The sequence below is a fragment of the Dermochelys coriacea genome, chromosome 5 (genome assembly GCF_009764565.3).
Source record: "Dermochelys coriacea isolate rDerCor1 chromosome 5, rDerCor1.pri.v4, whole genome shotgun sequence".
NCBI lineage: Eukaryota > Metazoa > Chordata > Testudines > Dermochelyidae > Dermochelys > Dermochelys coriacea.
In genome coordinates this window covers 102,754,629-102,781,706 of record NC_050072.1, presented here as the reverse complement: position 1 = coordinate 102,781,706, position 27,078 = coordinate 102,754,629, and positions in this window count along the sequence as shown.

Genomic DNA, 27,078 nt, shown 5'->3' with positions numbered 1-27,078 from the left:
GAAAATGGAACTTAGGCCCAGATCCTCAAAAGTCATTGAAAGTGGGCATTAGGCACCTACATACCTTTGAGGACCAGGGCCTTGCAAGGTTGAGTGGAGCAATGCCTAAATACCTTTAAAAACTTGGGCCTAAATAATTTCTGATGTCTTAAGCAATCTACATTTCTTTGGTTCCATGATGTCACAGAATCCAATACTGAGAAGCATCACCCAAGAAGCTGCAAAACAATGCCTGGCTAGAACACTAATAAATATAATGGAATAGACATATATTAAATATATCATTTCCTAACAGTAGTGCTATGGAGATTTTAAAAAGAATTATAAACCAGAAAAGTTATTACGTTACATTTTCAATTTATCAAAAAAAAGTTCATCTTTATAGTTTCCCTTCCTGCTGCCTTCACCAAGATCATCATCATCAAGGACAAGGCTCCAACCACAACATCAGATTCCAGCTCTAAAGCTACTTTTGCAAAAAAAAAATTGCCCCCACAGGTGATGTCTGCAAGGCTGGGGGTCTCAAGAGCAGGGTTCCCAAGAGCAGCCCAAATAAGAAGTTTGATAGGAGACAATAAGCAATGTTTATTCACAGGCATTGGCAATTTCAGCAGTTTTATATAAGGATACAAAAAGAAGAGAATGGGAAAGAGGAAGAACACTAAATAAGAAAATTTGAATTAACCTTCATATCTGAAACATGCATACCAAGTACTCTCAATTTTGTAATCTATATACGATTTTTTCATAGCTAGCTGTCTGTGTTAAGGGTATGTGTGACGCTCTGTACCTCGGGGGGAACACCCTACACCCCCATGTTCATCCTTATAATATGTTGTGTGGTATCCAATGCAAAGTTTGTCATGTCACGTGTCTTCGGAAGGCTCATGATGCACTGTGCATTGTTGTTATAGTAACATTATAGGTTGTAATTTCATGTATATACTTATGAGGCTGAAAATGTGTCCTCATGGCTTAAAACGAGCCCAGGCAAAAACTCTCCAAGAGCAGAGGGGGAGTTTGCACCTCATCAGGGCATGTATGGGACAAACCAAGCTCAGCCTCACAGGAACAAAGGACACTGGCCTAAGCAGCAGCAAAGGATCTGTTGGACTCTTGAGTGAGTCACCCCTTCCCCTCCACCCCCCGCTCCTTCCTTTGGTTAGTTTGGGACTACGATGAGGTAATGCTCACCTGACTTTGAAGGTGGGGGGGGCAAAGCCAAGAGGGAAGAAAGAACATGATAAAAGGGAGAGATGTTTGCCATGCTCTTTCTCTCTTCCACCTATATCTACAGACACCACACCAAGCGACTGAAACACTGATCAAAGGGGAGAGCCTGGCTGAAGAGCAACTAGCCAGCTTGTGGTGACAAGCATCTAAGTTTGTAAGGGCACTGAAAGTGTTAAGATCAGCTTAGAATGCGTTTTGCTTTTATTTCATTTGACCAAATCTGACTTCTTGTGTTTTGACTTATAATAACTTAAAATCTAGCTTTGTAGTTAATAAATTTGTTTTTTTATTCTACTTGAAGCAGTGTGTTTGGTTTGAAGTGTGTCAGAGACACTCCCTTGTGATAACAAGCCTGGTACATATCAATTTCTTTGTTAAATTGACAAACTCGTATAAGATTGGAGTGTCCAGCGGACATAACTGGACGCTGCAAGATGGGTTGTGTCTGGGACCGGAAATATTGGCTAGTGTCATTTGGTTGCACAATCCAAGGAGCAGCTTACATGCCAGAGGCTGTGAGTGAATAGCCCAGGAGTGGGGGTTCTCACAGCAGAGCAGGGTAAGGCTGGCTGCCAGAGTCAAGGATTGGAGTGACCTAGCAGATAACCGGTCCAGAGAACACCTGGGGAATGTCACAGTATGACCCATTCTCTTTATTCTGTCATTATTTCAAAATTCTGAAGTTTATCCCTGATGTAACTATTAAAGACAGCGGAGTTACTATAGGGGTGAATTTAGCCCTCAATAGCACAATAGCACTGCTTTATCAGCCATTAGACTTATTAATATTTATCCCCATATAATACAATACATGACTTTCAAGCTGTGGCCGAGTTTTCCCATCTGATATCCAGTGATATCTGGCTATATGGAGAAGTATCTCCTCTTCTTAGAAGTATCTGCCACTGAAGTATCCTCCTCTGATTTTCTGCAAGAGACATAGAAAGCACCTGCTTTTGGAGACTATTCTACATTTGACCCTAAGTCCATTTCAGTCTCAAATTGAGTCAATGATGTCCCATCAAAAGAAGACATCAGGGACGCCACTGAAAAATCAGTGAGTAGCTGAAGGGACAAACAGGAAGTTGACAGAGACCTGGAGAAACTATTGAAGAGTGGAGCTCAAAGGGGTTTTGCTTCTTTATGATGCAACAAGAAAACCTGGATCTCTCTTTTAATTCTGCTTGTTTTTCGCCTAATATCACCCTGAATCTCTGCCGAGGCTAAACGGGGAGAGAGGACTGCAAAGATAACTTTTAAGTCCATTTTGCGTTTCCCTGAGCTCATGTTGGCCGTGTGCCAGTCCAGTCACCCAGAGCAAGTTAGAACTGCTCTAAATTATACCATCTGCCATTATTCCCTTCAAATATGGGAGATCCACAGGTTTTAAAACCAAAAGGTAACATGTTTTATTACTTTTGTCAAGTAACTAAAAACAGTAATTTCCAGAAATATTTATTCCTTTTTAAGAAATTGTTATTGAACAAATAACAGTTTAACAATAATTACTAAAACAAAAATGAGCCATGTCATAGCTGAAGGCAAATTCTGACTAATCTTTGAGGTGGGAGATCGATGTGTCCATTCCAACAGAGTGATCCTGGAAACATGCACCCACATCAGGGGGTGTCATTGTTCAGTCACAGTTTTGGCATTCAGGTTTATTTCTCAGGGTGAGCAGGGTAATTAAACTATCAGAACATGTACTAGAATTACAATTTGGAAACAGGGCAAAAAGGGGTTCTTTTTCCCACTGATATTGAGGGATATTGTTATTGATAAAGGCAGTAAAGGAGAGGTAATGAACTTCTAAAGTAGATTATGTATTCTTATTTTGAGTAGGGGTTGGAAAATATAGCTATGGGCCTCAGTCGGGGGGGATCACTCCAAGATGCTCAGGGTTGGTGAAGGCATCCTGGCCTGCCTGGTAAATGGCTTGTTTGTGTGCCAGGAAGGGAACAATTATATTAATAATCTAGTGCCCCTGCTTTTTCTGCTCACTGATAGGCCCAACCTGCCCCTGCTGTCTACCTCCTCGTTGCACTGCCAGCATCCAGCATGCTACTGACCTGTGGTGGGTGAGTGACTCCTTACACTAAGCTGGGCTGGTGGAAATATCCCACCCCCATCTGAGGAGGTGAGTGGATGGGAGTCTCTAAAGGGAGAAGGATCTACATGAAAGAGGAAAAATCTACACAGAGGAGAAGGAAGATTGGCTGATCAAGCGAGGGGTGTGGGGGGTCTGCATTGCAGACAAGAATAGAAGTCTGCACTAGGGAAGAGGCACACCTGCTATGGCCTGTGCTTGTCACATCAGATTCTAGTCTATGACCCACCCAGTCTGTTCCAGCAAAGGCATTTCATTATGGCTTTGGTTCCAGCTCTTGAATGCAAACTCACCTTGCTGTGTTCTGCTATTCACTGAAACGTTAGATTCTGCCTTTTTTTTTTTGGCAGGGTCATTTCACAAGTTTATACAAGGTCATATACATTTTGCTGATTTTTTATAACAGCCACCAGCGCTAACACTGCGCTTTTCATTATAGCACTGTATAAAGGAGGTCACAATCATTATCCCCATTTTACAAATGGGGAAACCGAGGCACAGAGAGGAAAAGTGACTTGCCTGAGATCATCCAGCAATGAATGAACTGCGACCAGGAATCCAGGTCTCCTGAGTCCCAGCCCAGTGCTCTATCCAGGAGGCAAAACTGTCTCCCCATTAAAAGTGTCCTCTTTCCATTTCAGGTGGACTGTTGTAATCTCTTAACCAAATAATGAAGGGCCATATTTTTTCACTCTTGTGTTCAGTAGTACTTTATTCTGTACCCAGTCCCTCTGAGTTCAATAGAGCTGCTTATGGCATAAGGTACCACTTGGTGGTAGAATGTGGCCCAAAGTTACTAACCCTCAGGTACCAACAGAAAAACACAAAGGGCTAGATTGAAAGTTTGCTCTTAGCCCTGTGTAATGGGCAGAATGTAGCTGCAGCTGTCTAGAAGGAGCTCCAGAAAGGAATGGTAAATCAGAGACACCCCTGAGTAAAAACTCCTCTGGAGTGCATGTTTTACACAGGGTGGGGGAGTATGTTGCACTGGCCCATTACCAGACATAGCTACTCCCTGTTCATGTCCAGACAACTCTGCTGGATGGAACCATGGCTCTGCCAACTCGTTGCCTGTCTCAGACATCTCCCCAATCCCTTGCTTGCAGGAGTGGGGTATCTTCCCCATCCCTTATGCCCAAACACATGGGCCATGTGCACATGGGCCACAACTGATCCATAAAGCAGCATTTATTAGATTGGCTAACAACAGACAAAATGGAGTGGCAAAGAGGACATGCAGATATTAAGGGCATGTCTACACTATAATCTTAAATCAATCTAGGTTAGGTCGATTTACAGCCACCATGGTAATTACTGAAGTGGCTGATGTCCACACTACTCTCCTTCTATCGGTGGTGCGTGTGCTCACCTGGAGCACTTCCACCGACAGAAGAGGGGCAGTGTGGGGGGCTGAAAGTCAGGGCTCTCAACTCTGCACAGCTTCCTGGTGGGATCCAGCTGCCCCCCAGGCTTCTCGCCTTCCTGCTCCTAGCTGGGAGCAGGGGGAAAGCCACCTGGGGCTTCTCGCCTCTGACAGGGAGATCTGTGCCCAGAGTCCAGTCAGCTGCCGTGCTCCTGGCGGGGGGGAGGGGGAGGAACCAAGAGTCCAGGGGGGAGGGGTGTGGCAGCTGGGCTCCAAGCTAGGAGCCTCGGTGCAGCCAGACTCCTTGCTGGGAGCCGGAATCCCAGAGGGCTGCAAGACTCCCAGCGGGGAGCCCAGGTGGCAGCCCAATCTGGGATCCTGTGTGCCAGCCCGTCTTGGCATGGAGACCTTGCAGAAGCCCCGCTGGGGAGCTGGGCTTTCTTGTTAACTTCATCATACCTAAAAAGAAAAGGAGTACTTGTGGCACCTTAGAGACTAACAAATTTATTAGAGCATAAGCTTTCGTGAGCTACAGCTCACTTCATCGGATGCATTTGGTGGAAAAAACAGAGGAGAGATTTATATACACACACACAGAGAACATGAAACAATGGGTTTATCATACACACTGTAAGGAGAGTGATCACTTAAGATAAGCCATCACCAACAGCAGGGGGGGAAAGGAGGAAAACCTTTCATGGTGACAAGCAGGTAGGCTAATTCCAGCAGTTAACAAGAATATCAGAGGAACAGTGGGGGGTGGGGTGGGAGGGAGAAATACCATGGGGAAATAGTTTTACTTTGTGTAATGACTCATCCATTCCCAGTCTCTATTCAAGCCTAAGTTAATTGTATCCAGTTTGCAAATTAATTCCAATTCAGCAGTCTCTCGTTGGAGTCTGTTTTTGAAGCTTTTTTGTTGAAGTATAGCCACTCTTAGGTCTGTGATCGAGTGACCAGAGAGATTGAAGTGTTCTCCAACTGGTTTTTGAATGTTATAATTCTTGACGTCTGATTTGTGTCCATTCATTCTTTTACGTAGAGACTGTCCAGTTTGGCCAATGTACATGGCAGAGGGGCATTGCTGGCACATGATGGCATATATCACATTGGTAGATGCGCAGGTGAACGAGCCTCTGATAGTGTGGCTGATGTGATTAGGCCCTATGATGGTATCCCCTGAATAGATATGTGGACAGAGTTGGCAACGGGCTTTGTTGCAAGGATAGGTTCCTGGGTTAGTGGTTCTGTTGTGTGGTGTGTGCTTGCTGGTGAGTATTTGCTTCAGATTGGGGGGCTGTCTGTAAGCAAGGACTGGTCTGTCTCCGAAGATCTGAGAGAGCGATGGCTCGTCCTTCAGGATAGGTTGTAGATCCTTGATGATGCGTTGGAGAGGTTTTAGTTGGGGGCTGAAGCCAAGCGCTACGATATAACTGCATTTGCTCCAACCCCTCAGACAGAGACAAACACCTACAAGATCTCTATCATGCATTCCTACAACTACAATACCCACCTGCTGAAGTGAAGAAACAGATTGACAGAGCCAGAAGAGTACCCAGAAGTCACCTACTACAGGACAGGCCCAACAAAGAAAACAACAGAACGCCACTAGCCATCACCTTCAGCCCCCAACTAAAACCTCTCCAACGCATCATCAAGGATCTACAACCTATCCTGAAGGACGAGCCATCGCTCTCTCAGATCTTCGGAGACAGACCAGTCCTTGCTTACAGACAGCCCCCCAATCTGAAGCAAATACTCACCAGCAAGCACACACCACACAACAGAACCACTAACCCAGGAACCTATCCTTGCAACAAAGCCCGTTGCCAACTCTGTCCACATATCTATTCAGGGGATACCATCATAGGGCCTAATCACATCAGCCACACTATCAGAGGCTCGTTCACCTGCGCATCTACCAATGTGATATATGCCATCATGTGCCAGCAATGCCCCTCTGCCATGTACATTGGCCAAACTGGACAGTCTCTACGTAAAAGAATGAATGGACACAAATCAGACGTCAAGAATTATAACATTCAAAAACCAGTTGGAGAACACTTCAATCTCTCTGGTCACTCGATCACAGACCTAAGAGTGGCTATACTTCAACAAAAAAGCTTCAAAAACAGACTCCAACGAGAGACTGCTGAATTGGAATTAATTTGCAAACTGGATACAATTAACTTAGGCTTGAATAGAGACTGGGAATGGATGAGTCATTACACAAAGTAAAACTATTTCCCCATGGTATTTCTCCCTCCCACCCCACCCCCCACTGTTCCTCTGATATTCTTGTTAACTGCTGGAATTAGCCTACCTGCTTGTCACCATGAAAGGTTTTCCTCCTTTCCCCCCCCTGCTGTTGGTGATGGCTTATCTTAAGTGATCACTCTCCTTACAGTGTGTATGATAAACCCATTGTTTCATGTTCTCTGTGTGTGTGTATATAAATCTCTCCTCTGTTTTTTCCACCAAATGCATCCGATGAAGTGAGCTGTAGCTCACGAAAGCTTATGCTCTAATAAATTTGTTAGTCTCTAAGGTGCCACAAGTACTCCTTTTCTTTTTGCGAATACAGACTAACACGGCTGCTACTCTGAAACCTGTGATTCATCATACCTGTGGTCCTAGTGGTTTCTAAGCCCCCCCAGTAGTGAATGGGTTAAAAATATTTATTTTCCTGTAACAATTATCAACAAACCCTAGAAACTGTGTGCCCATCTGGAGTCAATTCTTAAGCAGAAGCTTTAAATAGAAGCAAGCCAATAACAAACAACAATCTGTTCTGTAAAAAGCTGTGCAGCAGAGAAGGTACAAGGATATACTAGTTAGAGCTAGTCAAAACATTTCCGATGGGACTTTTTCTGTCGGGAAATGCTGTTTTTGAAACTTTCTGCAGGAAAGTGTTGATTGTGATGAAACTTCGTTTAGAAAGAAAATGAAAAGGTATTTTGTTATGGTTGGAACAGAACATTGATTTTTCCATTTTGAAAGGACTTTTGTTTCCAAGTGTATTCTATATTATAAATTAATAGAAAATAAAAATTTGAAATGGTAACAAAATGTTTAGATTTTATCAAAACGGAACATTTTGATTGGCTTGAAATAAAAACATTTCAGAAGGTTTTTGTTCTCTTTCTGATTTGGAACAAAATTTTGAAATGACAATTTCCCATTAAATGGAAATTCTGAGTTTCCACCAGCTCTAATACTAGTATATTATTCATTTTTCCATTCAAACAGATACTATGGACCTGGTCTTCATTTCAAATCAGCTGTATGTAGCTAAATGAAAAAAATCAGGGCCACGGAGCCTTATTGGTACTACAGCTTTCAGTCTAAATGGGCTCAAAAATGGAACCGTGTGGCAGTGATTCAAAATGAGGAATGCTAACTATGACAGGCCATGGTACTAGAGAACTAGGGCCTGATCCAGTTCCCATGAAGTCACTGGGAGTCCATTGAACTTAAAGAAATTGAATTAAGCTCTTAGTTGAGGAGGAAGAAAACTGGATGGAATTCTCTCAACAAGTCTAGCTGCTTCACATTGCATACTTATTAGCCTCAGAAGACACCCATTGATCTAATTTAGAATCCTGCTTTCCCAGCTTCTGCTTTTCTAACAAGATGAGTACCATTTGTAATGCTTTGGATGCTGAATAGATTTTATTGTATTTCCAGCCAGAGAGGTATGAAGCTAAATGTTTTGCATCTGATGGGTGAAAGCATCATCCATATTCATATCTTTTAACTGGGTGCTCAACTGGGATTTGCAGAGATCTCCTGTTTGCAAGCACTTGAATTCTGGCAAAGGACGAATCTTGCAGAGAACAGAGGCTGGCATGGGGATTGGGAAAGAAACAAAGCAGAGAGAACTCATTTTCCTAGTTTATACACTTCTTTCTGGAGAATGGACACAGCCACATTTGAACCAACACCACCAGTCAAAAAATTAAAGTAAAAAAATCCCTCTATGAGCTTTATTCGCCAAAATGATTCCTCTTGTGGCATGTACAGCTCAAATTAGAAACCAAGGAAGTACATAAATCGGAAAGGAAGGGTGGTCTTGTCATTAAAGCACAGGACTAGGACACAAGAATTTTGGATTCTGTTCCCAGCTCTGCTACAGAATTGCCGAGAGCCTTTAGCCAGGTCTCTTTAGTGCTTGATTGTGATTTGGACTAAATACACATGAACGTGAATAAGAATTTCCTTTCTTATACCTTGGATCCAGGCATGCCCACTTCTCCCCCCCTGCTCCTAGTGGGGGAGTGAGAGGGTCAAGGAATGAGTGAAACTTTACCCTCACCCCATCTCCCCATGCCAGCTAGCTTGCTGGAGCCATAGGCCAACAGAAAATTACATACCAAGAGGAAGCAGAGAGGGGATTGTGCCTCAGAATGTTGTGTCATACTGCCTCAGAGGGCTAGAGTGTAACTTACTCTCCTTCCCATGCTCAGAGCTGTGCCTAAAGACATGACCTAGCCCTCAGCCAGGCCAAGCTGCCACAGAATGCAGTGGGATCTCTAATTGCTCAGGCATTCGGAAAATCCAGCCCTTTATTTAGGTGTCTAAATTTAGGACAAAATTTATACACTTGGTGTGACCAGGGTCCCAGTGGGGAGCCAGCCAAGGGAGAGGAATTATTTAAGCTCAGTACCAATGTGGACACAAGAACAAATGGAAATAAACTGGTCATCGGGAAGTTTAGACTTGAAATTAGACAAAGGTTTCTAACATCAGAGGAGTGAACTTTTGGAATAGCCTTCCAAGGGAAGCAGTGGGGGCAAAAGACCTATCTGGCTTTAAGATTAAACTCGATAATTTTATGGAGGAGATGGTATGATGGGATAACATGATTTTGGCAATTAATTGATCTTTAAATATTCATGGTAAATAGACACAATGGCCTGTGATGGGATGGGATCTGAGTTACTACAAAGAATTCTTTCCTGGGTATCTGGCTGGTGAATCTTGCCCATATGCTCAGGGTTTAGCTGATCGCCATATTTGGGGTCGGGAAGGAATTTTCCTCCAGGGCAGATCAGAAGAGGCCCTGGAGGTTTTTCGCCTTCCTCTGTAGCATGGGGCATGGGTCACTTGCTGGAGGATTCTCTGCTCCTTGAAGTCTTTAAACCATGATTTAAGAATTCAATAGCTCAGACATAGGTGAGAGGTTTATCTCAGGAGTGGGTGGGTGAGATTCTGTGGCCTGCATTGTGCAGGAGATCAGACTAGATGATCATAATGGTCCCTTCTGACCTTAATATCGAAGAATCTATTCAATTAGGGTGAACAGCAAAGAATGGGGCAGACAAACTCCAAAGATAGTGGATAATTCAATACTTAGATTTACCAACCCAGCATAAAACAGCTTCTTTATTACCTCACTGGTTTTCCAAAAACAAACAACACAGTTCCCTCAGAGCAACCCAGCCTCAGGCCTCAGTCCAGGTACCCAAGTCAAATATGATGAAGATTCCTGAATATCTTATTTCATCATATAAAAGAAAAGGTTCTACCAATCCCAAAAGGATCGGACACATTACCTCCCAGGTTTATGAATATTCCATATCTTACCCAAATACACGCATACAGCCAATTCTTATTAACTAAACTAAAATTTATAAAAAAAGGGAGTATAGTTAAAAGATCAATATACATACAGACATGAGTTAAATTCTTGAGGTTCAGATACATAGCAGAGATGGTGAGCTTTGTAGTTGCAAAGAGTTATTTCAGAAATAGTTCACAGGTTATTGTCCAATGTCATTGCAGGATGTTCCAATTTAGGACTAGGTTTTTAGTCCTTATTGCTTATATTTCCCTTGTATGAAGCCTCAAGCAGATCTGAGATGACAGATTCAGGACCCAACAGTCTTTTATACCGTTTTCTAGCATCCACTTGACCACACAGTCCTGGGTAAACAATAGGCTTTTGATGTAACCTTCTGTTTTCTAAACACCACCAGTAATTAGTTACACAAATTAACATAGGGCAATTTATCCATTAGGAAGTCTATTATAAACTTTAAAGAGACATATAGACAAGGAGATTACTTCACCCAAGATTCATCTAAATGTTAATATTCCCTTTGATCGCTGAATTAGTAGCTATAGTGACAGACAGGAATTGTTTACATGGGTAGTATTTAAGATACACACAATGAGTATTACTTCTAACAATATAGGTTTGCATTTCAAAGTTCTAGCCTATTTAGCATGAATGGCCCCAATTACCATTCACATGCCTTTCTAACATAACTTTCAATATTTAGATTTATCAACCCAGCTTCTTTATTACCTCACTGGTTTTCCAAAAATGAACTTTAAAGGTGGGCTTTGGGTCATTCAGCCTGCAAGCCGTTTAACCCTTTCTGGCCATGAGTTATATTTTGTATAAGATTTGCTGCAATTATATAGCATTGGTAGCAACAATTGTTCGCATGGTTATACTTCAATTAGACAACATCACACTTGGGTGGCTCAAACGACCGTGCCACAATTTCCCCATGTGTAAGAGGAAAATAATACTGTGGGGAACTGCAAGTTTCTGATTTATTTTTATGAACATTGTGTGACCCAGTTTCCCCCTCTCACCTTATATTGCTGCCCACTGAGCATGAAGGGGTTAATTTCTTTCTTGGAACAGATCAAGTAATGCAGTGTCTTGGGGAAGTCACCTAAGCATGGATGAAATTACAGGAATTAAAATCCTAGGAGAGAGAGAGAGAGAGAGAGTGTGTGTGTGTGTGTGTGGTAATTAACGCAAATCCCTAGACAAGTAAGCAAGTCTGCAGATGTACCGCATCTGGGGTTCCATTTTGACTGGGGGTTCAAGAGGCCAGCAAACAACAAACTGAGAATTGAATAAAAAACCCAGCCTGATACAGAGGAGCAGCCACTCCCACTTGATCCAAGAACTGAGCAAGCCTGTAACCAGGAGGGACAGACTCCGCTGAAAGGATTTTTGGAGGACTTTGAAACATACCTACCTTCTGCGCACAGATGCTGGTAAGATGGGCATGCATAGAAGTGGTTTTGTTTTCAAGATAAGTTCTCTGTAATGCTTTTGTTCAGAATAAATATGGTGCTTTCTGAAGGCTGGCAGGTCACTGGTAAGAGCTGCACAGCAGGTACTGAACTAAACTCAGACTTCCAAAGGTATGACATGTAGTGGCAAGAGGAATTGCAGTCTAAGTTCCCAGTCTAGGGGGAGAGGAATATAGGTTCTTGCCCCACAAGGGGTGACAGCTAGAGGCCTGAGATCTGAGTGGGGATGTCTTCAAGGAGTGCATGAAGGCATCAGAGGTACAGCTACCTGGGATCTGTGAAACACTATTTGAGTTAGCCTGTGATGTGTATACTCATATCTATAAAGTGTTGTGGGATCATAAATCATGCCTAATTATTTTGATATTATACTATGCTCCTAAACAAATTAAGCACATTCACTGTCATTTAATCTATTTCTGGGTGGGCTGAGGTAACTTTTCTTCAATGCAAATAGTTTATTGTTAAAGGGCAATGTTTCTCTGACTCCTACTAGTGGTTTGGTCTAGCTGACCAAACCATTGAGCTTTATATATTCAGTTTGAGCTCCTATTATCCCTTCTGTAGAAATCCTGCAGGAGGAGTAAGACTACACAGGAAACTCCATGTATGGGGTTTCCACTGCATTATCCTCCCAAGGGAAAAGGGTGAGCAAATATGACTGGTGGCACGGTCCTCTAGCTACACAGATGCCCGAGTTCTGCTGGCAAATTCTTTTCCATCCCTGCCTATACTAAGGCACCTGTATGCAGAGCCAGTGCCTCTGTGTCATGCCCTTTATTCCCCCAGTAGCATGTTTCCACACTTCATACCGGCACCAGGTCTCCTTCCCTTCCAGTCCTTTTCCATTGGGGGACCAGCTGTGGCTCTGAAGTAACTACTGCTGAAGACAGCAGTTAAGGATTTTCTGCTCTGATCAACATTAACTTCCAGTGGGTTTTCTGCTGCAAACGATGCAGATTTTCTAGAGGATAATGCTGGCACTCACGCACAGGGGTTTGGGGGAACAATTCTACCTCGGCTTCACTTCCTCCTTCTGAATTTACCAGCATCATTTGACCAGTACCTGTGCTTCCTCCCCTACCTCTCCTCTCCATGAAGGGGATGACTTGGCCCAGTGTAGACAAAAGGGAATTGGAATGTCAGCTGACACACCACAGATAATTGCCTAGTATGCCAATTCTTTCATCATTTCAAGAATGAAGAGAGAACAGGAGGAGGGAGGGATCAAGAGGACAATGAAAAATTTAGCTTCCAAGTAGTATTTCACATTTGATTTGCAAGTGTCTGTCAACTGTGTGGAGAAAGCCAAATGGATCCATTTTTCAAGCACACATCATCTTTCCTTTGTTAGCATTTTATCAAACTTGAATGCAAGTTAACAATCCCACGAGTTCATAGAGTGTCATTTTTAACAATACATCCCAGTCATCTGAGACCTAAACAGCTTCCTGGGAATTCACAGCCTTTGTTAAGATGAAGAAAACACGAGTATCTGCATTGGCAGCAGGAGATGCTATTCAATATGAGGCCACTAAAACAATAAAAACAGTCTGTTTAAGTAACATTCAAGTTGCTGCTGGCACCAGATAGCCAGAGCAAGGAAGTCTATACACTGTTAATGTGTTGCTGTTGATTCTCCATTTTGGAGCTAGAGATTAGTGCACATGACATATATTGAAACATCATCCACTGAGCTCCAGCCTTAGATGCAAGTAACAATTTGAATTAAGGGCAGAATTCACCTTTGTCTTTGAATTTCCTTGCTTTTGATGACAGCCTTAAGGTTACTTTCTCTTCCCTTTATTTGAAGTGTGAAGCAATCTAAGCACAACTAGTGCTCTCACTGGTTAGCTAGCTGCTAAACTGCCTCTCAGCCATGGAGGGGGTACACAGAGAACGCTCGACTGTGCAATCTTTACTGTGCACAGTAGAGCTGGTTGGAATATTTTTGACCAGGCCTTTTTTGTTTGGTCTAAATATGCTGTTTTGTCCAAGCCTAAACAATTCACAGTGTCGACAGAGTTTTCAGTGGGAAAGTTTCTGAGGCCTAGGGTTAACTCTCCAATCACTGAGAGACTTGAATCAATAGCAACATTGCTTCTATCCTTTCCCTCTCACTCTCATCTGCAGGGCAGTGTAGCAGCAGGACCATGGTCTCTCACCTTAACTTCCTTTCTGAATTACTTGCTTCCTGCCAACCAATACCTGCTCAAAAGGGATTTCTATTGTTATCTGTCCTTAAGTATCAGAGTGGTAGGCGTGTTAATCTGTGTCAGCAAAAAGAAGAAGGAGTCCTTGTGGCACCTTAGAGACTAACAAATTTATTTGAGCATAAGCTTTTGTGAGCTACAGCTCACTTAATCGGATGCATCAGATGTACTAAGTTGACTTTTAAAATTTCAGAAAGGATCCCAATTTTTTAAGTCCCTGATAATTTGCAGAGCAGAGCATAAACTAGCTACGCATGGCTTATTGATGCATTTGTGTAAATAAGTTCCTCAGTATGCACATTTGAGTGGATTTTTAAATATCCTTTGTAGTCTTTTTTAAAGAAATGTCAGCAGAGCTTGCACCTTGCATGCAAAATGACAGCAGACCTGATCTGAGCCATACATTAATGATCTGCAAATTTTAATTTTAAAAGCAAAGGCTGTTTCTGAGCAATGCAAAACAACCTCTAAAAATAAGCACAAAAATGTATCTTTAGCACCAAAATATCTTCAGAAGACAGTTAAATTTTGGATTAAAAAACAAACACACACACACCATAATTTCATCCAAGCTGATCCACATTTTCAGCCAAAAGCACTTTCACATCATCTAAAGTTCGGGGGCGGGGTGGAGAGAGGAAAAAGTATTTAATTAAAATGTTTGTTAAAGATGAATCACCAGGCAACACATTTTTGATTACCTTATTTCCCCAGAATGAGCAGAAGCATCCATTTCGATCGGCCCCTTCTGTGAACTGATCGTTCGTTCTAGTCACCGATAGCCCCTGTCAGCAATCATGTTGCTGGCATTGCTCCTTGCTCTAGACTGCTGCAACATTAATATTTCATGGAATAGTAATAAAGCAGAGCCAAACGCTGGCTTCTCTAGATGACTAGGAAAGTATTACATTAAATGGATCTGATGCTTAGAGGGAAGCTGATAAACACAGCTAATTCTCTCAGCAGCATTATGCTGAGTGCGTATGTAATGAATTTATTGCACAACTGAGTTTTTTATTTCTTCTATTTTTCCCTCCCTACCATGTGGGATTTTTTTTTTAAGTTCATCAGTTTTATTCATACATTAAGGCACTCATGTGTTCTAAACTGGCTGCTTGCCCGTTTTTTCTGACATTTTGGACTTGGAACATCTTAATCCAAAATCATTGCAGTAATTAATAGGAATAGGAGAATATAGAACAGGTTCTTTCCTGGAGGTTTCTCTTTGGGTTTCAAGTGCTAAATAAGGCTATACTAATTGAGGGCCAGATTGTTGCATGTTTGCAATGGGAAGGCGTGTGTGTGTGGAGAGGAGGCAAGAAAGCTGCTCCACACTTGTGCAACCCATGCAAAAGCTAAGGGCAAGCCAAGTCCTTGTTCTCAGTGTCCTCAAATCTAAGATCAAACAAGAGACAGTCTCAGACTTCAGATCATTCAACTTTAAATGCTCATAAAACTACTGAACCAATTTTCTCCAAATTTGGCTTATTTTGTAAATCTCTGGTAAGGCATAATCAAGGCAAGGCTGCAGACTGAAAGTACTGCACCGTCATGTAGTATATTCAAGTTTGTGTAAGAAATGCTAGCTCATGTGTGTTGTACATATTAACTGACAAATTTTTGTTCATTTATAATACTATAGGAGAGGCATAAGCACAGAGCCATCCCTTGGGTACAGCAAATAGGGGTGACCACTCCAGGCCCCGCACTTTCGGGGGTCTCGCAGGCCGGTGTGATTGGCTGGCGCAGTCAGTCCCGGAATTGACATATTCGTCACTTCCACCCTGGGCCCAGCACCCCCTAGGAATGGCCCTGCATAAGCACAAGGGAACTTTCAATCTTTACTCTGAGTACTCCCGAGTTCTTGATTTTTCAACCTTAATGTTGCACACGTAATAATCTCCCCCACCTCCACAATGCCCCTATCCCCCAGAGTTAAATACAAATTTGTCGTTATGGAAAGGAAGAATCTTGTAAGTTAGTGCATGACCCTGGTGAACTTTCTCCAGCAGAGATGACCAAGTTATTAATGTTTATACAGAATGACATGGTTTTCTATATTCAACCTCTGCTAGTATTCTCCTGTGGTTTTACAGCCCAACATTAGTTATTCAAGCTCACTTTGCCTCTGGAGTTATGGGCAGAATAGAGTAGCACTAGACATCTCATGTCATCTTAAAAATTGTAACTTTAAAACCTCATCAAAGGAGAATGAAAAGATGTATGGTAGATTGCTCAGATAGGAGTTTCAGCATGTCTAAGGCTAGTGGAAAATTGTGTACACAAATTAAGACATCTTTTGGGGCCTCAACATTTTACAGTTTGAGGGAATCTAAGACATCATCAACACCTTTCTAGCCAAGGCTACTAAAAGGTGGAAAAAAGTGGGGTACACCACATAGGAAATGTGGGTTCCCTTAAAGCCTCACAAACTACCAGGAAATGTGAGAAACCCTATTACATTTCCAAAAGGTGAGGCATCGGGAGTGCTCTCTACTGCTCTGACACCACTGGCAATGAAGGACTTCTTTTAGGCTGTTAACACCCTACTGTCATGGCTATCATGGGGAAGGAAGCCTCCTTCCCCATGGCAGCGATGAGAGACGGGTATTAATGCTTAAAAGTAGTCCTTTGTTGCCAGTGGTGTCAGAGCAGTAGATGGATAGAACTGGGGAAAGGACAAGGAAAGGGGGCTGGGGGAAAACAAAGCAAGTGTCATGTAGATATGGATAAAGGGCCCCCCAAGATTTGCTACTTTTCCCCAGGCAAAGAAATTTTCTCAGTGGCTGTTACAGAAATCAGCTTCCCTACACGCATCAATGCACAATCAGTCAACGTACAGTCAGTGAACAGTGAGATTAGTTCACAAATTCAGTGAAAACAGTCCTATGGAAAGTGTTAGACAAACTTTAGCCTTAGGAAAGGTATAATTAAGAATAAATTAAATCATTAAAATGCAAATATTAAGATAAAAGGTTAGATCAATCATCCCCCCTTCTTTTGACTACTTTGATGTTCAGAAAGGAGCGCTAATAGAGCAGCTGGGGATTTTCCTTGCATTTACTTCAACAGAACTATGCTGATTTACAGCACTTGAGGATCTGGTCACTTAGCATTATTGTGGACAATTCAATGAAAACTTCTGCTCATGGCAATCAAAAATGTAAACAAGATATTTTAAGACAGGGAAAGAGTGAGTAGTGATGACATCTTTATCTAGTGATACCACAGTACTGCCAACTCTCATAGTTTTATTGAGAATCTGGCAATATTTGGCATTTGGTTTTGAAAGAGACAGATTGCATAAGAATCCCAGCTTTCATTTTAAAAAAAGTGAACTTCTAGCCTCATGATTGCAGAAAAGGCATGAAGTGAGTGCACCCTAAAGGTTAAAAAAAACACACACAAAACAAAACAAAAAAAACAACCCACAGTAGGCATATAAAAGAACCTAACATTTGAAAACAAAAAAACCCCACCAACTGTATGATTTTGGGGGCCTGACATTACTTTTGAATGCTTCAGGTTGGCAATGCTGACTGATGTTGTCCATCCTATTACGTGATTAGCAGAACTGGGGGAAGAGGCTCAGGTTTCAGGAGTGACATGGTTTGGCGTGGCTACAGTGATGCAGGATGCAAGCTGGCCTAGGTTGCTACTAGATAAGTGTGGGTCTCTCAGAACGCCTGAGTGGCTTCTATGCATGTTCAATAAAGATCTCTTTCCTACAGCTGTCTGCCTGCTGCATCGCTTATTACTAATAAAGCAAACCCCTCCCTGCAGAGTTTGAAGGGAAAGTCTGAGGTTATTTTTTTTCCTGAATATATTGTTTGAGGGATTTTTGGTTGGTTGGTTGTTTTTTTGGGGTGGGAGAGCAGGAGAAATAGTACTTGTTGCTAGACATATTTTGCTTGTTTCTAGTGGCCTTCTGTTGGGACCCCTTGCTTCCCACACAGTCCAGGAATTGGCTGGCTGGATTTAGGCACTGAGATAATGGTAATTAGCACTGTGCATTACTAGTTTTTGTGGTTCCTTGTGTGCAACAAAGCTATTTTATGTGTATTTTTGTATTATTGTTTTTACTGCCAATAAAGTCATTATGACAAAGTTCCTCCTCTGCCTTGGTGGGTCATGTGCTTATTGGCAGATTTTCTTGCCTCAGAGGTTCACGGCAACCCTGTTTGGCCACTTTCGTGGCTCAAATCTGCCGTTCACTCAGTTAGCCTCATCACTGGCCAGCATGGGGAAAGGAAGAAGAACAATCCCCACAGTCTCTGCTGATCCACCTAGTGGATCGGGGAACAGGCCAGAGACCTTCCCCTCTGGTGGAACCCACAGTCCAGTTCAACTCCTCCGGTATCAAGTAGGGAGTTGGAGGGATGGGAGGAACCCGGGTCTGCCCTCTACTCCGGGTTCTAGCTAGTGGCTTCTGCAACAGCTGCGTGACAGCTACAACTCCCTGGGCTACTTCCCCATGGCCTCCTCCCAACACCTTCTTTATTCTCACCATAGGACCTTCCTCCTGATGTCTGATAATACTTGTACTTCTCAGTCTTCCAGTAGTACACCTTCTCACTCTCAGCTTCTTGAACCTCTTGCTCCCAGCTCCTCGCATGCACCACAAACTGAAGTGAGCTCCTTTTTAAACCCAGGTGCCCTGATTAGCCTGCCTTAATTGATTCTAGCAGTTTCTTGATGGGCTACAGGTGGTCTAATTAGCCTGTCTGCCTTAATTGTTTCCAGAAAGTTCCTGATTGTTCTGGAACCTTCCCTGTTACCTTACCCAGGGGAAAAGGGACCTACTTAACCTGGGGCTAATATATCTGCCTTCTATGACTCTCCTATAGCCATCTGGCCCAACCCTGTCACACCATTTATTAAAATTCAAAAATGAACAGGAAAGGGGAAAATGGTATTCCCTCCCTTTGAATACTATAGTCAGTCTTAGAAACACCCTATTTTAAAAAAGGATAACAGCAGAAAAGGAAAGGTCCAGAGAAGAGCAATGAAAATAGAGTCCCAGAAAGACTTGTGTGAGCAGAGATTAAAAAGATTAGGATTAGTTCGTTTAGAGAGGAAAAAACGAGAGGTGACAAAAGAGAAAATATAAATTAATGAATTATTTTGAAAAGGCCAGCAGGATGCACCTACTTAATGCTCTCAAAGTGGACCCAGGGTCAACCAATGAAATCAAAAGGCAACAAATTAAAAAGTGATAAAAGGACTTATATAAAAAATGCATAATTAATCTCTAGAACTCACTACCACAAGGTATAATTGAGTTTAGTAGAATTCAAGAGGGTTTTGGAATTTATATGAATAAGTGAGAACATCCGCAGTTACACTAGGTAAGATAAAAATGTACATACTTATAGTTCAGAATATAAGATAGCCACTACCTGCCTGGAGTTAGGAAGAAAATTCCCCAATAAGATTGTTATTGCACACTTGTTTATTATAGGGACTTCCTCTTAAGCATCTGATACTGACCACAGTAAGGAGTTTGGACTCCACACATTATTGGTCCGATCTAGTATCACAACCCCTATGTTACAATGTTCCTAAAATTTTGAATAGCATTTGAAATGTCTTTTAAAGTTACTAATTTATATTTTCTATATTGGCTTCACCTTTGTGTCCTTACACTATACTTGCTGTTGCAGGTCAATGCTTTGTCCTGCAAGAAAGAAGGGCAGGTGGAGAAGAAAAAAGCATCAGACCTTCCAGAGTCAGGTACTGTGTCTTTAATTCTGATAAAGTGAAGTCTCCCAAGGAATGAGTCCAAGAGGGCCCTAAATGGCAAAATGCTTCTGGCTTGTAGTTCAGTTAAGTGGCAAAGATGGAGAGTATGAAAAGAATAAGATTGCTGTGGAGGTGGAAACAATAAGACAGTTATGGCCTTTCAGAAATACAACAGAAAGTACATAGGCACAAGGGAAGCCACGTAAAACATAATTTATGTTTATAAAGTATCCTTCATCCTCTTCAGCACTACATAAACCTCCAGACGCAGCAAATCCTAGACTCTCTCTCTCTCACACACACACACACAGAGAAAGAAATACTGAGTAAAGGTGGACACATTTTTTTGTTCTGTTACAGAAGATAAGTACAAATTTAAAAGCCTTGGAAGCCAAGACGGATCAGCTGGCTGTGAAAGTCCAAGACAGAATCTGGCCCATTAACTCTGTTTTGGGCCACATGGCTTTACTGAGCAGTGGCATATTTTCCTTAGTAGAGGGAATCCTGGGTTGGTATCCAGCAGCCAGACCAATCTCCTAAAACCCCTTCTTCTGATTCCTGGCATAAAGTTCATGGCTAGAGAGGAGGAGACATGGCCAGGGCTCCTCTTCACCTGGCTGATCCCAGGCTGCCTTTTGTGGACCACTGGCATCCAGTGTAAGTCAATATCTTGTATTGAAGACGGGACTGGGGACCAGGCCATTGCCCGCTGGGACCAGAATCAGAAAACCATGAAAGTCACTACCTTTGTCCCCATCTCTTCCAGACTTGCACTGTCAGCAACTTGAAAGATTCATAGATACTAAGGTCAGAAGGGACCATTCTGATCATCTAGTCCAACCTCCTGCACAGCGCAGGCCACAGAATCTCACCCACCCACTCCTATGAAAAACCTCACCTATGTCTGAGCTATTGAAGTCCTTAAATCATGGTTTAAAGACTTCAAGGAGCAGAGAGGTCTCCCTCAAGTCACCCATGCCCCATGCTACAGAGGAAGGCGAAAAACCTCCAGCACCTCTTCCGATCTGCCCTGGAGGAAAATTCCTTCCTAACCCCAAATATGGCAATCAGCTAAACCCTGAGCATATGGGCAAGATTCACCAGCCAGATACTACAGAAAATTCTTTCCTGGGTAACTCAGATAGTATCCATCTAATATCCCATCTCAGGGGATTAGTCCTATTTACCCTGAATATTTAAAGATCAATTACTTACCAAAATCCCATTATCCCATCATACCATCTCCTCCATAAACTTATCAAGTAGAATCTTAAAACCAGATAGATCTTTTGCCCCCACTGCTTCCCTTGGGAGGCTATTCCAAAACTTCACTCCTCTGATGGTTAAAAACCTTCGTCTGATTTCAAGTCTAAACTTCCTGGTGGCCAGTTTATACCCATTTGTTCTTGTGTCCACATTGGTGCTGAGCTTAAATAATTCCTCTCCCTCTCCTGTATTTATCCCTCTGATATATTTATAGAGAGTAATCATATCTCCCCTCAACCTTCTTTTAGTTAGGCTAAACAAGCCAAGCTCCTTAAGTCTTCTTTCATAAGACAAGTTTTCCGTTTCTCAGATCATCCTAGTAGCCCTTCTCTGTACCTGCTCCAGTTTGAATTCATCCTTTTTAAACATGGGAGACCAGAACTGCACACAGTATTCTAGGTGAGGTCTCACCAGTGCCTTGTATAATGGTACTAAAACCTCCTTATCCCTACTGGAAATGCCTCTCCTGATGCATTCCAAAACTGCATTAGCTTTTTTCACAGCCATATCACAATGGCAGCTCATAGTCATACTATGATCAACCAATACTCCAAGGTCCTTCTCCTCTTCCGTTACTTCTAATTGATGCGTCCCCAACTTATAACTAAAATTCTTGTTATTAATCCCTAAATGCATAACCTTACATTTCTCACTATTAAATTTCATCCTATTACTATTACTCCAGTTTACAAGGTCATCCAGATCCTCCTGTATAATATCCCGATCCTTCTCTAAATTGGCAATACCTCCCAGCTTTGTATCATCTGCAAACTTTATTAGCACACTCCCACTTTTTGTGCCAAGATCAGTAATAAAAAAGATTAAATAAGATTGGTCCCAAAACCGATCCCTGAGGAACTCCACTGGTAACCTCCCTCCAACCTGACAGTTCGCCTTTCAGTAGGACCCGTTGCAGTCTCCCCTTTAACCAATTCCTTATCCACCTTTTGATGTTCATATTGATCCCCATCTTCTCCAATTTAACTAATAATTCCCCATGTGGCACGGTATCAAAGGCCTTACTGAAATCTAGGTAAATTAGATCCACTGCATTTCCTTTATCTAAAAAATCTGTTACGTTTTCAAAAAAGGAGATTAGGTTGGTTTGACACGATCTACCTTTTGTAAAACCATGTTGTATTTTGTCCCATTTACCATTGACTTCAATGTCCTTAACTAATTTCTCCTTCAAAATTTTTTCCAGGACCTTGCCTACTACAGATGTCAAACTAACTAGCCTGTAGTTACCCGGATCACTTTTTTTTCCTTTCTTAAAAATAGGAACTATATTAGCAATTCTCCAATCATTCGGTACTCCTCCTGAGTTTACAGATTCATTAAAAATTCTTGCTAATGGGCTTGCAATTTCATGTGCCAATTCCTTTAATATTCTTGGATGAAGATTATCTGGGCCCCCGATTTAGTCCCATTGAGCTGTTTCAGTTTCGCTTCTACCTCAGATATGGTAATATCTACCTCCATATCCTCATTCCCATTTGTCATGCTACCATTATCCCTAAGATCCTCTTTAGCCTTATTAAAGGCCGAGGCAAAGTATTTGTTTAGATATTGGGCCATGCCTAGATTATCTTTAACCTCCACTCCATCCTCAGTGTTTAGCGGCCCCACTTCTTCTTTCTTAGTTTTCTTCTTATTTATATGGCTATAGAACCTTTTACTATTGGTTTTAATTCCCTTTGCAAGGTTCAACTCTACTCGACTTTTAGCCTGTCTCACTTTATCCCTACATGTTCTGACCTCAATTAGGTAGCTTTCCTTGCTGATCCCTCCCATCTTCCACTCCCTGTATGCTTTCTGCTTCTTCTTAATCACCTCTGCAAGATGCTTGCAGAAAGATCTGGAAGATCTGAACCACAAGTTTGAACTGAGTTCATTGAGCAGAAATGTGATTACCACACATGAAGTATAGGCCCAAGCTATGAGACAAATCAGGTACAACGATAAATTGTACCTGACTGTAAATTGTACCAAATAGGAAAAGAATGTTTACATAATCATAATGAGTTATTAGAGCAACAAGCCTTGAAGCATTCTCATTCTTCTAGCTATATGTCTATACTGTGCAAAACTTTATGGTGTCTGGGCACATTGTTCCCGATATAGAAGGGGACCCCTGATGTTTGAGCAGAAGCTTACAGAAAACTTGAATTCAGACTCCCACTCATGGTAAATTAATTCTGTCAGCTCTATCAGTCGTAAAAGCTTAAATGTTAGAAGAAAGAACAATGATTTTAAAACTGGCTGAAACGGGGAGAAGGGGGGGATTTCAATGGCTGCCTACAGTTCTGGGATAAAAAGGCCAAAAAAGCCTTATCTTCCCCAATGTGGGGTCAGTAGCTCAGATCAAGAGGAGAGAATTCTAGTCCATTTAAAAGAAGCGTTCAAGGACCTGAATCACAGATGTAGTACTTCTGTACCTGGCTAAGCTTCACATAAGATACAATGCAAAATCATTAGGGCCTGATTCTCCTCACATCCCCACTTTACTTACTTAGAGTTACTCCTAATATACTTCACCACTAGGAGAATTAAGATTTTTAGTTTTTTGGGCTTATGAAATCAACTGAAGTGTTGCTGGGTAAAACTGTAGTAAAGAAACAATGCAGAAGAAAGGCTGAACCCATAATTATGGATGTTTATTCATAAGCTATATTTAACTTGTTTAACTTTCATTAATCAGGAGTTGGGGAAATTACAATTCTGTTGTAGAAGGACACAAGGCAGTTAAATCTTAGTATTTTCTCCTCCCCCTCCCTTGAATATGTATTTGCATATACAATTTGATTTGGTCTGAACAATGTGTGTTACTGACACAGGAGGCAGAAATTAATAAATGAGAATGTTTTCAGAGAAGATTTTTAGCAGGAAACTGTCTTGACATTGTGCCAGTTTTCCCTCATAAGTAGCAGGCTAACTGTGAAAAGGTATGATATATATTCCACACAGGAACAGTGACAGAGCTAGCAACTGACTTGAGGCTTTTGATTTTTTTTTAAAATGTGTAACACTACAGACTTACAAAACTAATACTCCATTTTACCCAGCCCCACACCTCAAAATCCTATCCCAGTTTTTACTCTGAAAAGAGAGACGAGATAGAGGCTGCATAAAGTGCATTAGGGGCCCTTCTATTGCTAATTGGTTTTACACAGGAGAAGCTCAGATACGAGGGTGAGGGCTTTGTACTGCAGTCCATAAGAAAGATAATCTGGACAGGGTACTGGTATGTATGGATTTCTGGCCTGTATCTAATCTATGGTGAACAGGTAAACAGTTAATAAGGGTATCGGTGAAATACAGCTGGGTCTCCAGTCTGTGGCGGGATGATGGTTGGAAGAAGGATGTTTTTCTTGCATACATGTACAGATTAAGATACATGATGTGGACTCTTACTTTTAGGGAAAAGCTGGCCTGGTAGAGGTTCAGTTCTTGAGCCTGAAACAGGTGGGTTGTTGGTAGTTTTCAGGGCAGTATAGATTGTAAAGATTTGGTAGGGATACTGGGGAGCTGGGGTCTATACTGGAAAGTAAGCTAGGGATCAACGGGGAAAGGGGGGTCTGCTATAGGCAAAGGGTGGGCCGAAATAAGCTCTGTGTTAGTATCTCAATACCTAATTTTCTGACTTTAAAGTTTGGTTTTTTTTAATTTTATATTTAGCTGTAACTGCATTAAAGCTTTTCTTTGGGAAATTTCTAGGTTGTTGTTCTTCCTCCCCCCCTTCACAAAAACAACTGTGCTCAAGAATACGTCCAGGGAAGGATCAGCTGAATAGGCTCCAACTACTAATTGGTCAGGTTCAGACTATGTCAATTGTTATTGTCAATGGAAAGCTGTCCAGTAACTTGTCATATTAGAGCTGTGGTTAGATTCTGAGAAGTGGTAAAATAGATTTTTGGCTAGTGTGAGGGGACTTAATCCAGATAGATTTGTTGGTTTTGACTGCAGTTACTTCCCCCAACTCTCCCTCATTCACACAACTTCCTTTTCCTGCTTTTTGGGGGTGGGGTGGGCAAGTTTTCTTGTGGGGTACAGAACTTATAGAAGTAGTGTTACTGGACCTCCAAGAAATCTGAATTTGCAGTCATGTAACCTGTGCTGATCATCTTAGAATTCAGTCACCTTAGGAAGACACATAGGTAGGTTTGCACTGGGCCATTGGAAACCAGGCATTTATATCCCAGTGGAGCAGGGGGCCTCTTTTGTTTCTTACAGAGGACATACATAGACAGCTTGTCTCTGCTCAATTCCCCAGATACAATGTATGCAGTATGACATCTCAGCACTCGATTACTTCTCCCTGCTGCTAAGGGGCGGTGATGAGGGCAGGCATCTGTGGGCCCACTCACCACTTCCACGTCTTCTGCATTGGACTCATCTTACACCCCACTCAGCTATCCACGAGTCTCCCTTTACCATTACAATCTATTGGCCACAGGCACTATTGCCTAGTGAGGAGCAAGAATCACTCCCCAGCCTGAAGGAGGACTAAAGAGCACTATGGCTCTGATGACCCTCTTCCTAAAAAAAGACTCGTAGAGTCATGAAGAATGCCTAGAATCTCTTATGGGAAAGCAGCTCCTTCCAGTGCCCTGCCTGAGCAAGCAAGGCACTTAGCACTGAAAGCAGCTATCAAATCCTCTCTTCACTCCATCGCTAGCAGAGTGAGTGACATGAGTGAGTGACTATGAGTGCATGAGTGTGAGAGTGGCTTTTGGCTAGATCTCAGACGGTGAAATAGATATGGAGTAGAAAAGGAGGAAGACACTGGAAAAATAGAAAAAGAAGTAGACAGAATAAAGCAGAGAAGTTAGGAGAAATTGTTGCAATGAGCAGATGCCAGGAGAGGGACTGAGAAGAAGGGAAAGATTAAAGAAAAAAAAAAAAGGAAAAAAGAGGTAGGAGATAAAGAAAAATGCAGGAGAGGATATGGCAGATGAAAACAGGGAACAAACAGACCCTGAAAGTTAGAATGGAAGAAAGAGAAGGTCAGAAGAATAAAAGCAGGACATAGTAAATTGTATTTTAAAATATTTCAAAGGAAAATGAATGTCCTCCCCTCCCCCAAATTACATTTAAATTGATGTGATATTGGATTATATGAAATTCATTCTGCCATTCCCCCCTCTCTGTGGAGGTTTTGGACCAAAATATCTACACCATCAGATGAGAGGGGAATTTAAATAAACCGCTATATCATTTGGGGGAGCACAGCAGACTTGATAAGCACAATCAGTATAGCAGGTAAAGTTTGTAGCTTTGGTGAGCCCTGTACTTTCCCTCACCCCCTGTGGTTCACAACAGTTGCTGGGAGAATTTGTAACTTCTGCAAAGCCTCAAATGCTGTTTTCAGCAGGAGAGCAGTGGAAATTATCAACTCCACCTGCCTAGCAGGTAATATTATAATCTCCACTGAGGACTTGACGGAGACCCATCATAGGGAAAACTGATGTTGAGTAGTGTAAAAAAAGCTCTGTCCTTGCCTCCATGGGTCCCACGTTTCCTGGCGGATTTCGCTAGCCTCAGAGGCTCCCTGTGACCCTCCACGTAACCCTTCTTTCTCTAGAGACAAGGGTCAGAGTCTACTGAACCATTTTCATCATAAGCCAGCGAGGGAGGTGAGGAGAAGTTATCCTTTCCTTGCACAGTCTCTGTTGTCTCCCAGTCTCAGTGATTAATAAGTGGCAAAGGTGCGGGGGGGGGGGGGGGAGCCCGGGCCCACCCTCTACTCTGAGCTCCAGCCCAGGGACCCTAATAGTAGTATCAGCTATGGTAGCTGACCTTTTAGAAACATGACATGTACAATTCCCTGGGCTACTTCCCCCACAGCCCTCACTTCCTCAAGCTCCACTTCACCCTTACCTCAGGACCTCTTTCCTTGTGCCTGATATGGTATGTACTACTCAACCTCTCCAACCGCACAACTTCTTCCCACAGCTCCTGACATGCACACCCCCACCTGACAACTGGGAGGCTTTTAACTAGTTTCAGCCAGCCCTTGATTGGCTTCAGGTGTCCCAATCAACCTAGCCTTCTCCCTGCCTTCTGGAAAGTTTTTAATTGGCCCCAGGTGTCTT